The following is a 9988-nucleotide window of genomic DNA, read 5'->3' on the forward strand; positions in this document are numbered from 1 at the left end:
GCTTTATGTAAACACAAAAATATCACCTAATCTGTCATGAGGGAGAGGGTGATTTATTGATGGCAGTGATGCAACAGGAATATTTTGGTGCCACCAACCAGAGAGGAGAGCCAGAGTGCTGCTGCCTCTGGACAGATGTGTCAGAAGTGCCCTTTGCTTTCCCAGCACATCTGCCCAGGAGAGAACCATCACAGCTAATCTCACTCCCTCTCAAGGCTTTGTCTTAAAAACAAGTATTAATCACATGAGAGGTTTGCATACTTGGGTAGGAAAAAGTGCATAATTCAGGACTTTCTAAAGCATTCAGTGTATCTGTTTCAAGCTACAAGTATTTGAAAGATCAGTGGCCAGGGATTTATGAAATTATTTATTGTGTCAGTGACCATTTAGATACTTCACATCAATGGATTAGTCTCCTCTGTCACAGGAGGAAGATTTGGTTTTGGCCTGAAGTCATTATTAATTTTATTACTTAGTCAAAATTCTTATTAAAGACTTAAGCCTTTGGGTTAAGGCTCAGTATTTCAAAGCAGAATGTATTTAGAATAGAAAACAGAAGGAAGATCTTTGTAAGCATCCGGGTGTCCCTTTAAATTCATTCAGCTAACACATTCAATCTCTTGCAATGCAAGCAGAGAACGTTCATTCAGACGTAATTCCCACACTTCTTCCCTGCCAAGAGCTGGATCTGTTTACTCCTTGTGGAGATAACTTTGTTTATGCTCTCCCAAGGTATCCTTAGCCTCTCCCCTCATAGCACCTCCATCAGAGTGAGCCCTGCTGTCCTGCTTTACAGAGCTGTGTGATGCTGATCACCCTGGCACCCAAGGATCTCAAACAGCCTCCAAGGAGAAACACTCCAGCCACAGAGGCTCTCGAGTGGGCTGTCTGTGAACAAGTGATGTGGCCACTGAGGGAGCCCAAAATGAAAATAAACAGAGTACAAGTTTCAGACTGGCCCGAGGGCCCCTAGGGGAAGGTTGGAGGAGCACAGTGCAAGCCTGTCAGCATGCATTGCTGGTGTGTGCTGGGCATGCATATTCTCCCCTAAATCTGGGAGAGAAGTTGTGTCTATGTAAATACAAGGTACCAGCAGATTCTGCAGGCATGTTTTCAAGTCTAATTAGACACATCTAAAATATGGAAGTGGCTTACCTGTAATAGATTATGCTTTCATCAGTCAACTAGATTTGATCATTCCTTGGGGTAGGAATTGTCTTTGGTTGTGGTACACATATGGATGACAATTTAAAATTGAGTAATGTGTGGTAGGAGATCTGGAAATGACTGTAATTTGCTTTGCTTGTCTGAAGTCTTAAAACTTCTGCAAACTGAGACTACAGTAGCTCAACATTTGTACAGTGGTGAGCTACTGGATTTGAGAGATCAGTTTTCAGTGTTAGTTTCCTCATGTAAATTACACCACCTTCCATCCTAAAACCACATTTTCCCTCTCCATACATATATCAAAGTGTAAAAAAGACATTTTTCTCTAAATTCTCAAAATTGAATTCATGAATAGGAATGGTTTAGGAAGGAGTGACCTAAGTTTCACTTAGTCCAGTTTCTTGATAGCAAAAACAGAGAATGTTTTTGTTGAGTATCCAAACCAGCACAAGGATGAAGCACCTTTACTTGGTGCAGTTTTAATATCTTGAATTCACACCATCCACCATGATCTATTGTCTGACTGCTCAGAATGCTCTTTTATTATTCCACGGTGTATTCCCCCTATTCCAAACATCATTACCTGAAATGACACTCTTGTCTGTTCAACCAGTGATAAATGTGTATAAATACTAATTTAACCTCAACTGCAGGGTGAATCTGAGCAGATCTCAAACACTGGTGCACAGATGTGAGGCAGACCCATCACTCAAATAAAATGTGTGTTTGTTAGGTAACCTCCTACTCAGGACCTTGTAAAAGCCATCAGCTGTGTTCAGATAAGTATTTTTTCCTCTCTCATATTCACCAAACACTTGTTATGCACATAGACAGTTGATTTGCCCATAATTTATTAATCTGGACAACACTCACATATTTCAGGTATTCCAAAATAAGTCTTTTCTATGTGATATGGGTAAAACAGGTAGCAGAGATCAATGGCCTTCAATCCACAATTGCCATATGTAATATACACCACACATGGAACATTTAGTGTCCTTTTACTCCCTCTTGTAAGTTGCAAGGATGAGTGCTCAGGGCTGTTGAAATGTCAGATATTTTTCATTCATTTTTAACTGTCTGTAGTGCATAATTCTGTCTCTTTGTGCATCTATTAGCACAGCCTCCAACTGAGAAAATGCCTTGTTACTAGAATTCTATCACTTGCTAGATACAGATATCTTGCATTGAGATAATGGGCTAATTTACAGAGGGGAGCTACTAATCTTTAAAAATTCATCCTTCAAAATATATCAAGTTTTTTGGCAGGTGATTGGGCATATTTTCAACATCCAGCTGCACCAAAGGGATTTTCCCCCTTGAGCCAGATGAGCCTTTTGGGAGCAGGGCCTGTGCCTTTGGGGCTGCCCAGTGGCTGTGTGGCATGCTGGGCTGGCAGCTTGGTGTGGCCTGGGAGAGCAGTGCCAGCAGTGACCTCTGGCAGCAGTAAAGGCAGCCAAGATCAGCCCTGTGCCACCTCATCTGGGCCCATGGCAGAGTCACAGGCAGAGATCCTGTGGCTGCCAGGCGTGCTGTGCCCAGCCTGGGCTGTGTCCCTGGTGGTGCCCAGAGGAGTGGCCTGTGCAGCGCCCCCAGCCCGGCTGCAGCAAACACACCCAGCTCAGTCACTGCCTCCCCCAAGGGGCTTTTGCCAGCTTGCAGGAGAGATAAAAAGTGAATTTGGTGTCCAGGGCAGCCTGCAGGTCACCTGTTTAGGTCACCCTTAACAAACAGCGTTGACACCAAGCTGGAACAGCGGCAAGTGAATGAAACTTAGCTCTCTCCTATTTGAGCAATGGAATTTATTCCCAGCTGTGACCTCGTGCAAACTCTGTTACCATATATATCACATGGAAAGAATGACCAGAGCCTCTGCCAGCACTGTGGGCAGGAGGTCTCCAGCCAGGTGCTGGGCACTGAGGGGCCAAAGGACCCAAGGTAGTGCTGGGACAGGGAGGAAGGAGGGATGGTCTCTGCTCTCCCACCTGAACCTGGGGATGCTGAACCCAAATGGCACAGGGGCTGTGCAGGGTTTCCCTCCCCTCTCCCTGTGTCTCTGGGGGCAGAAGGGCAGTGCCCCAAGCTTTGCCTCCAGAAAGGGGAGCAGAGCTGGCCCCAGGGCCTCTCTCTGCACTTGGAGGCAGCACAGCACAGTGCACAGTGGTTCTGATCTTCCTTTCACCCCACAACTGAACTCAGCAGCTGCACCTCTGAGGCACAGGTTTGCAACAAGAGGTGCTGTGCTCACTCTGCCAGCATCTCAGGAGGCCTGAGGGGAGGGGGATTCCTGCATGAAAAAAAAATTCTTCCCTTTGAATCCCCTGTGCTGTCAGGGACTACTTATACAGAACCTGCCCATCCTGCACTCTCTTCCCTTCTGGGAAAGTAGTTTACCAGAAACAGTGACTGGCCTCCCTGAGCATACAGGAAGCATCCTGCTAAAAAAAGAAAGCAGATCATATGAACAGAGATAAACTTCCCACAAGGTGTAATTTTTGCCCATTTGTTACTTTTAAATGCAAATGCACCATGGCACAAAGATAGAGAGAAGCACAAGAGAGCAGGGGAAAACTCTTTGAGCTCTTGGGACCTGTCTGCTTTGCATTCAGCTGTCCTGAGCCTGGAGAGACATTTGTGCTAAAGGTTATTTGAAAGTAGCTCAAAGGGGAGGCTTATTCTTACTGAGGATTTTTGTTAATCAGCTGTGACGCCCCTCAAACCATTCACCTCTGAAATAAGTCTGTGTTTTTCCTGTGGTCACAGTGGAGAAGGAAAACCTGCTTTGGCCCAAGGGTGGGTTCTGGTAAATAGCAGAGGCTAAAAGCCAAGCCCAAGGTGCAGGCACAGCAGTGCAGCCCCAGGGACCCTGCTGGAGCCAGGCAGCCTCCTGGGAACAGGGGACAGGACTTGCAACAAGGGCTGTGGGAAGGGATTCCCTGGACCAAGCCTGCTTTTTTTGGTGTTGCACTGCAACAACATGAAAAGAGTGAGAAGGGTTTTTTTACTGATTAAGTACTTATTCATTTGGACCATATGACATTTTCTGGAGGCTTCAGCAAACCTGAACCAGCATAATAAAATGTCCACCATAAAGAAATCATCCTGTGAAGCAAACTCCTTTTATTGTTTTAGGATGTTGATTTAAATATTATTTCATAGCCCTACTGTAGTGATCATTTCCTGGGTTTCCCCACCCTCATCCACACTGAGATGCCAGAAAGAAGGAGAGTGTAGCTTTTTTTTTTTTTTTGCTTTCCCAGCTGTAAGCCAGAAAGCCTGTAATTCCATTAGCTCTCTGGATTTGGGGGGGGGGCGCAATGTGCTCTCTCCTCATCCCTCCAGTTACCCAGTTACCCTGGAGCTGTAAGTGCATCTCCATGGATGTCCTTGCATGCAATGATTTTAAAGCACTTCGCAGTGGGAGACGCCAACAGCATCAGATGAAATAGAGAGGAATAGCTTTACACAGGAGGAGAAACAAAGAGAAAAATGTCAAACAACCTGCAGAGAACTTGCTGCTGGCAAGAAGGTTCAGCTCAGCCTCCTGTCCTGTGGGCATCCCCAGGGGTACAGATGGCCCCCCTGCTGCCCTGGCATGAGGCAGCACACAGAACTTGTGCTGGATCTAATGACTCATCTGCAGCCTTGCTAAGCAGAACCCATTATCTGTGAGGATGCAGTTGATGGCTTCCTGCTATACACTACAGGTGCAGAAATGTAAGAGACTACCAACAAATTGCAGCTGTGGTAGCGCAAATTTCTGTGGTGTGTTATGGCTTGGTGAGCGAGGCTTTCCATTTCTGTGGGTGTTTCAGTCTTGTTTCAAGGTGGGGCTGGGTGCTACTGCAAATTTCACTTCCTTGCCATCCTCTTGCATCTGATTGTGTCAAAGCTGGCCAGAGAAAGTAGAATTGCAGCTGAGATACAGCTGAGCAAGATTAAACTGCTCTTTTTGTTTGCTCTGTTTATCTTTTCCCTCACCAGTGCACTTCCCTGCATTCCTCTGGTCCACTTTAGAACAAATAAGCCTTTTGAAATGATTCTTCTAGCACACAGAGAAACCACCTCAGGCAGTCATCAAAAAGCCAGGCACAATTTAAGTGAGGCATTCTGGCAAGAAAGAACAAAGGTGAAGCTTTTTGCCCTGAAAAAGTGTGAAGCTGACTGTTGCAGTGTGATGCAGAGGAGATTTTGTTTAGAAACACACACAAATATGGTCATGAAAAATATCACAGAGGACATTCATAATTCTACTGGCAGCACATTCTTGATAATGATGGTTTGAAGCTTAAATTGGACAAGAATAACGTGTGATTATTTATCTACTGCTTTTCTCTCTATCCATTGGCTTCATAAAACATTGACTTCATCACTCTTCTTGGTATCAGTTCCCCTCTCCATAGTGTGGCCCTTCCACTTGCCCCATGTTCTGGCCCTTCAAAAGATTCCATAAGAAGTTCTGTAGGTTTCTCATATTTAAAGATGAATATTGATTGCATAAAAATACATAGGTACTTAAGAGTTGAGCTGGGAAAATATGCTTCTAAGGTATCATTATTTTGCCATGAATAGGATGCTGCAGAGACTTCCATATGAATGTTTGATTTAGCACAGCATGTGTGGAAAATGAGCAATGTGCAAGCACATCAGCACAGGGCAGAAAGCAGACAATGTTTGCATGCATTGATCTGTCTGATGATTTGATAAATCTGTAGGTTCTGCCTTTAAAATAGCAGAGAAGAGGTTTAGAGGCTAAAATTTGAAGATGCTAGTCTTTCCCTTAGTGAGATTTCTGTTCTCATTAACTCAGGGTTCATAGTTTCCTGTGGTGGAAAAGTTTCCAGTTTGATGACGGCAATGGCCAGAGTGGGTGCCAGGCCAGGAAGGCAGGTGACAGCAGTGGGGAGCCAGCTCCAGTCACACTGGGAGCTGCCACCAGTGGGGTACAAAGCTGCCACCACCTGGGGTACAAAGCTGCCACCACCTGGGGTACAAAGATCCCATGAGGAAATGATCCCCCTGTGTGCTGGAACCTGAGTGGAAGTAAGTGTAGGGAAAACAAACAGCTTTGGTCATGCCAGGCTTAGTTGGGACTGCTTCCCCTTTCAACAGCTATTCAAATGCCAATCTATTTTTAACATTCCAAATATTTTTACAGCACAGTTTTGGCATGCATTTTCGTACCATAGTTTGGGAGGGCTAAGCTGAGGTTTTGCTTTTACTTTTTAGAATGAAACCAGAGGTATAATGCAGCACCCTCTTCAGCCAAGAGCCTGCCAATGAATGTGATTTACCTTGTAGTGGGATAGAGTATAAATCAGAATCTAACACCTGAAATACAGTGAGCAACACCTTCCCTGAGTGTGAACGAGCAGAGCTGGGGTGTCAGTGGAGCCTGACTGATTTATATCTGTGGGAGTCTGGCCCTTTGCCTGCACAACTCCTATTGGCCATGGCTGGCAGGTTCCAAAACAGCCTCCTGTTCTGCTTCTGGATGGAGACTTTCCTCTGGCTGCCATGTGGGGCTCAGAGGATATGTCTTGTAGAATCAGATATATCTGATTCTACAAGAATTCCATCAAGGGAATGCCTTCTTCTGGTGCCTAACCCTGATCCTAGAAGGTGATCTTGGCATTAAAAACCACCTGCAGGTGATCTTGGCATCAAAAATCACCTGTCTCTGCTGGTATGTACAGGGACAGACCCTCAGTGTGGTTCCCTACATTTAACCCCTGCTCTGTTTAGTGAGTCAAGCTTTAATGTTGAAATGTTCACTGTGCCAGAGGTCCTTGGAAAACAAATTCCTTCAAGCATTGCTGCAGAGCCTGCCTGGAAGCTCAGGCAATGGAGGCTTCTCAAGGATTCAGGCACTCCTGAGGGTGAGTGGGAAGGTGGGAAACAAAAGTTCTGATTTCTGATTTTGTCACGTCCTGCCCACATTGCAGTGGCTGATGCTCCACTGCTCTGCTCAGTGCCAGAGCTCCCATTTTGTTGTTTTATTTTGATTAGTTCACCAGGGTATAACGTGAAGCAGGCGTGATTTGGGTTGTGAGCTGTCAGCAAGCTGTCAGTCAGCTGCCATGGATGTGCTGGGCCTTGGTCTCTGTCAGCTGATCCTGGAGGAGAAATTGAAATAGTTTATTGGGGTGGTATCACTGCACCCTGACCCAGACCACAAGGCTCTGTTCGGGTGTTGACAACAACAATGAACCACAGTGAACTGATGGTAAACCCTTTCACCTGGTCAGAATGAGATTGAATTAATCTTGCTGTGGGAGGGGGGGCTCACAGCACCCGAGTGTGGCTGAGCAATGCAAAACCTCAGGTGTCAGAGAGGGAAAGAGCTTTTCTGCCGAGGATAAATCATCAGCAGGGTTATAGCCTGCTTGGTAAATAGGCTGAGAAGCTGAAGCAAAGCTAAAATACCACTATACAACCAGAGGTGTTCAGGAAACCACTGTGTGCTTCAGCTTTGTAAAATTGAATAGCTGCCCTGTTTCGACCCAGACGTGGTTAATCTTCAGCTGCAGATGAGACACTTTGTTTATAGCAGGCAAAGGCAGCCTGCAAGGGGCTTCAGTTAGATGCAGAAACCCCATTGTCAACAAGAATAATCCTTGATTACTAAGGGCTGAAGTCCTTGCCAGGAAGAACACGTCTCCAAGTTTATACCCTTATGATCAGAAGGATAATCTATCAATAATCCATTTTTTTTTTAAGGAAGAAGAACTGGAAAAGCTGTTTGTGAGCGGCTGAGACTGCATTTTGTTGGTTGCCAGTGCTGAAAGGATGTATTATCACAGTCCTGGGCACTTAATCATTGAGTGGAGTACACTAAAATAGCCAGGAAAGTTGCAGGCTGTGCTGAATGGGTTGAAAGGTTGTGGGAACATGTTCTGGCACACCCTTGTGCTGTGGTGAGATACACAACGAGGGGGCAGGGGAGAGAGCATTTCAGCAGGCCTGAGCAAAGGGGAATATACTCTTGTTTCCATATAAACCCTCTTCTCTCTTTCACTCCGCATCATTTTGCTTCCTGGAGCAGAAATAATTTCCATTAGTCATTCAGGGTAACACGTTTCTAATGCATACAATGTGGAAATGTCTCAGCAGCAAATCTGTGGTCCAGTTCAAATGCTGGGAAAAAGCTTTAGTATATTACACAATAAAATATTTGTAAGCACAGATGACTTGAATTTAAGAGAAGCTTTGGTCATCTGGAAAATAAACCAACACAAAATTACAACATGACAATAAATGAGCCAAGTGGGGAACCTGCCTGTGACTCTTAAAAAACCACCACCATTGCAAGAAAAACCCAAGGCCATTGTTGGAGCAGCAGGTACCCCAAGGAAAATAGGATACAGAAACATGTGGTTGGCTGCCTGTGGTATATATTAAGAAACAGCCCATAAAGCCCAGTCATTGTGCCACAGTTAATATCAAGTTAGCTGCCTTGCTGCCAGACCAGCCAAGGCATGAATACTAATGCTGCCCTCAGCTGCCACAGAAATTGTCTCTTTGCATACGATGAGCGAAGACCTTTTGTCCTTAACTTGCTTGTGCCAGGACTAAGCCAGGAGCTCCAGCTGCATCTGCAATCAGGCAGGCTCTGCTTAGCAGCCCTGAACTCTCAGCATTGTATTTAAAACTCACTCTCCTCCGCCTCCCGGGGAGAAAATGAAAAGGAAGGCTGCACGCACGCCCTGTGCTCAGGGTGGCCCAAGGTGGTGTCCCTGCTGGGTGCACAGCAAGCCCAGCAAAGCACGGCCAGAACAGCTTTTTGAGCACTTCAGCTGTGTGAGCACAGCAGGGACCCAGCGAGGCCCTGTGGGGCCGCAGCAGAGACAGGAGCTGGTGGGGGCTGCGGGCAGGGCTGTGCTGGCAGGGCTGGAGGTGCAGGGATGCAGGCACAGACCACAGATCCTCTGGGGCCATGGATGTGCCCCCTATGGGAACATCCCTGATTCCATGGGGCTGCAGGGAAACAGAGCAGCACGGCTTTGTGCAGACCCTCTGGGGCCAACGGTGTGAACCCCTACAGGAATATCCCCAGTTCCATGGGGCTGCAGGGAAACAGAGCAGCATGGCTTTGTACAAATCCACAGGCGAGTGGAATTCCTTCCCGCCGGGCACAGGGGTGAGCAGGGCTCTGCCCCAGTAAGCAGGACTAGCAGAGGGGTCCCTTCAGCCCTGGATGGGCAGAAGCACACTGACAGCCAAACCATAGGCTGTGTGACTCAAAACTAGAGCCCTTCTCTGTGTCATGCTTTCTACCTGCTGTGGCTGGAAGTGCTGAGATAAGGAAGTTTAGAAATTAATTTTCATGAAGAATTTTTTTCCTGCTGCCTTTATGTTTGAGAATATCCTTGCTTTTATGTTATACCGCTCCCCCAGCAGTCTCACATGACTTTCTTGAAGATTCACCTCCACAGTGGAGTTACTGTGGGGCTGTTTGAATAGCTGTTTTTTCAGAACACCTGTTTCTGAACAACCCAGTGCAAAACCAGGCTTATTCTGAAAGGAGAAAACCTTATTCAGATTAATCACAATACTGTGTCAAAACTGACTTCTTTTCAGGAGTTGATGAGGTTAAATCAGAACAGGTGGAAGAAGAGTGTCCACAAAGAGAAGGAACAGCCTACAAATTCACACTCTCTCTTATTCAGAATGAAGTGGCAAGCATGGACAACTGTCCCATTGCACACAGTTAAAAAATAGGAGTATATAGGTGTGAATCTGATACAAAGGTGCAACATGAGCCTCCTAAGCCCTACTTTTTCTTCTAACCATGTAACAACTGGATGAATATTAGTTTCTC

Source organism: Zonotrichia albicollis, chromosome 3 (assembly GCF_047830755.1).
Source record: "Zonotrichia albicollis isolate bZonAlb1 chromosome 3, bZonAlb1.hap1, whole genome shotgun sequence".
NCBI lineage: Eukaryota > Metazoa > Chordata > Aves > Passeriformes > Passerellidae > Zonotrichia > Zonotrichia albicollis.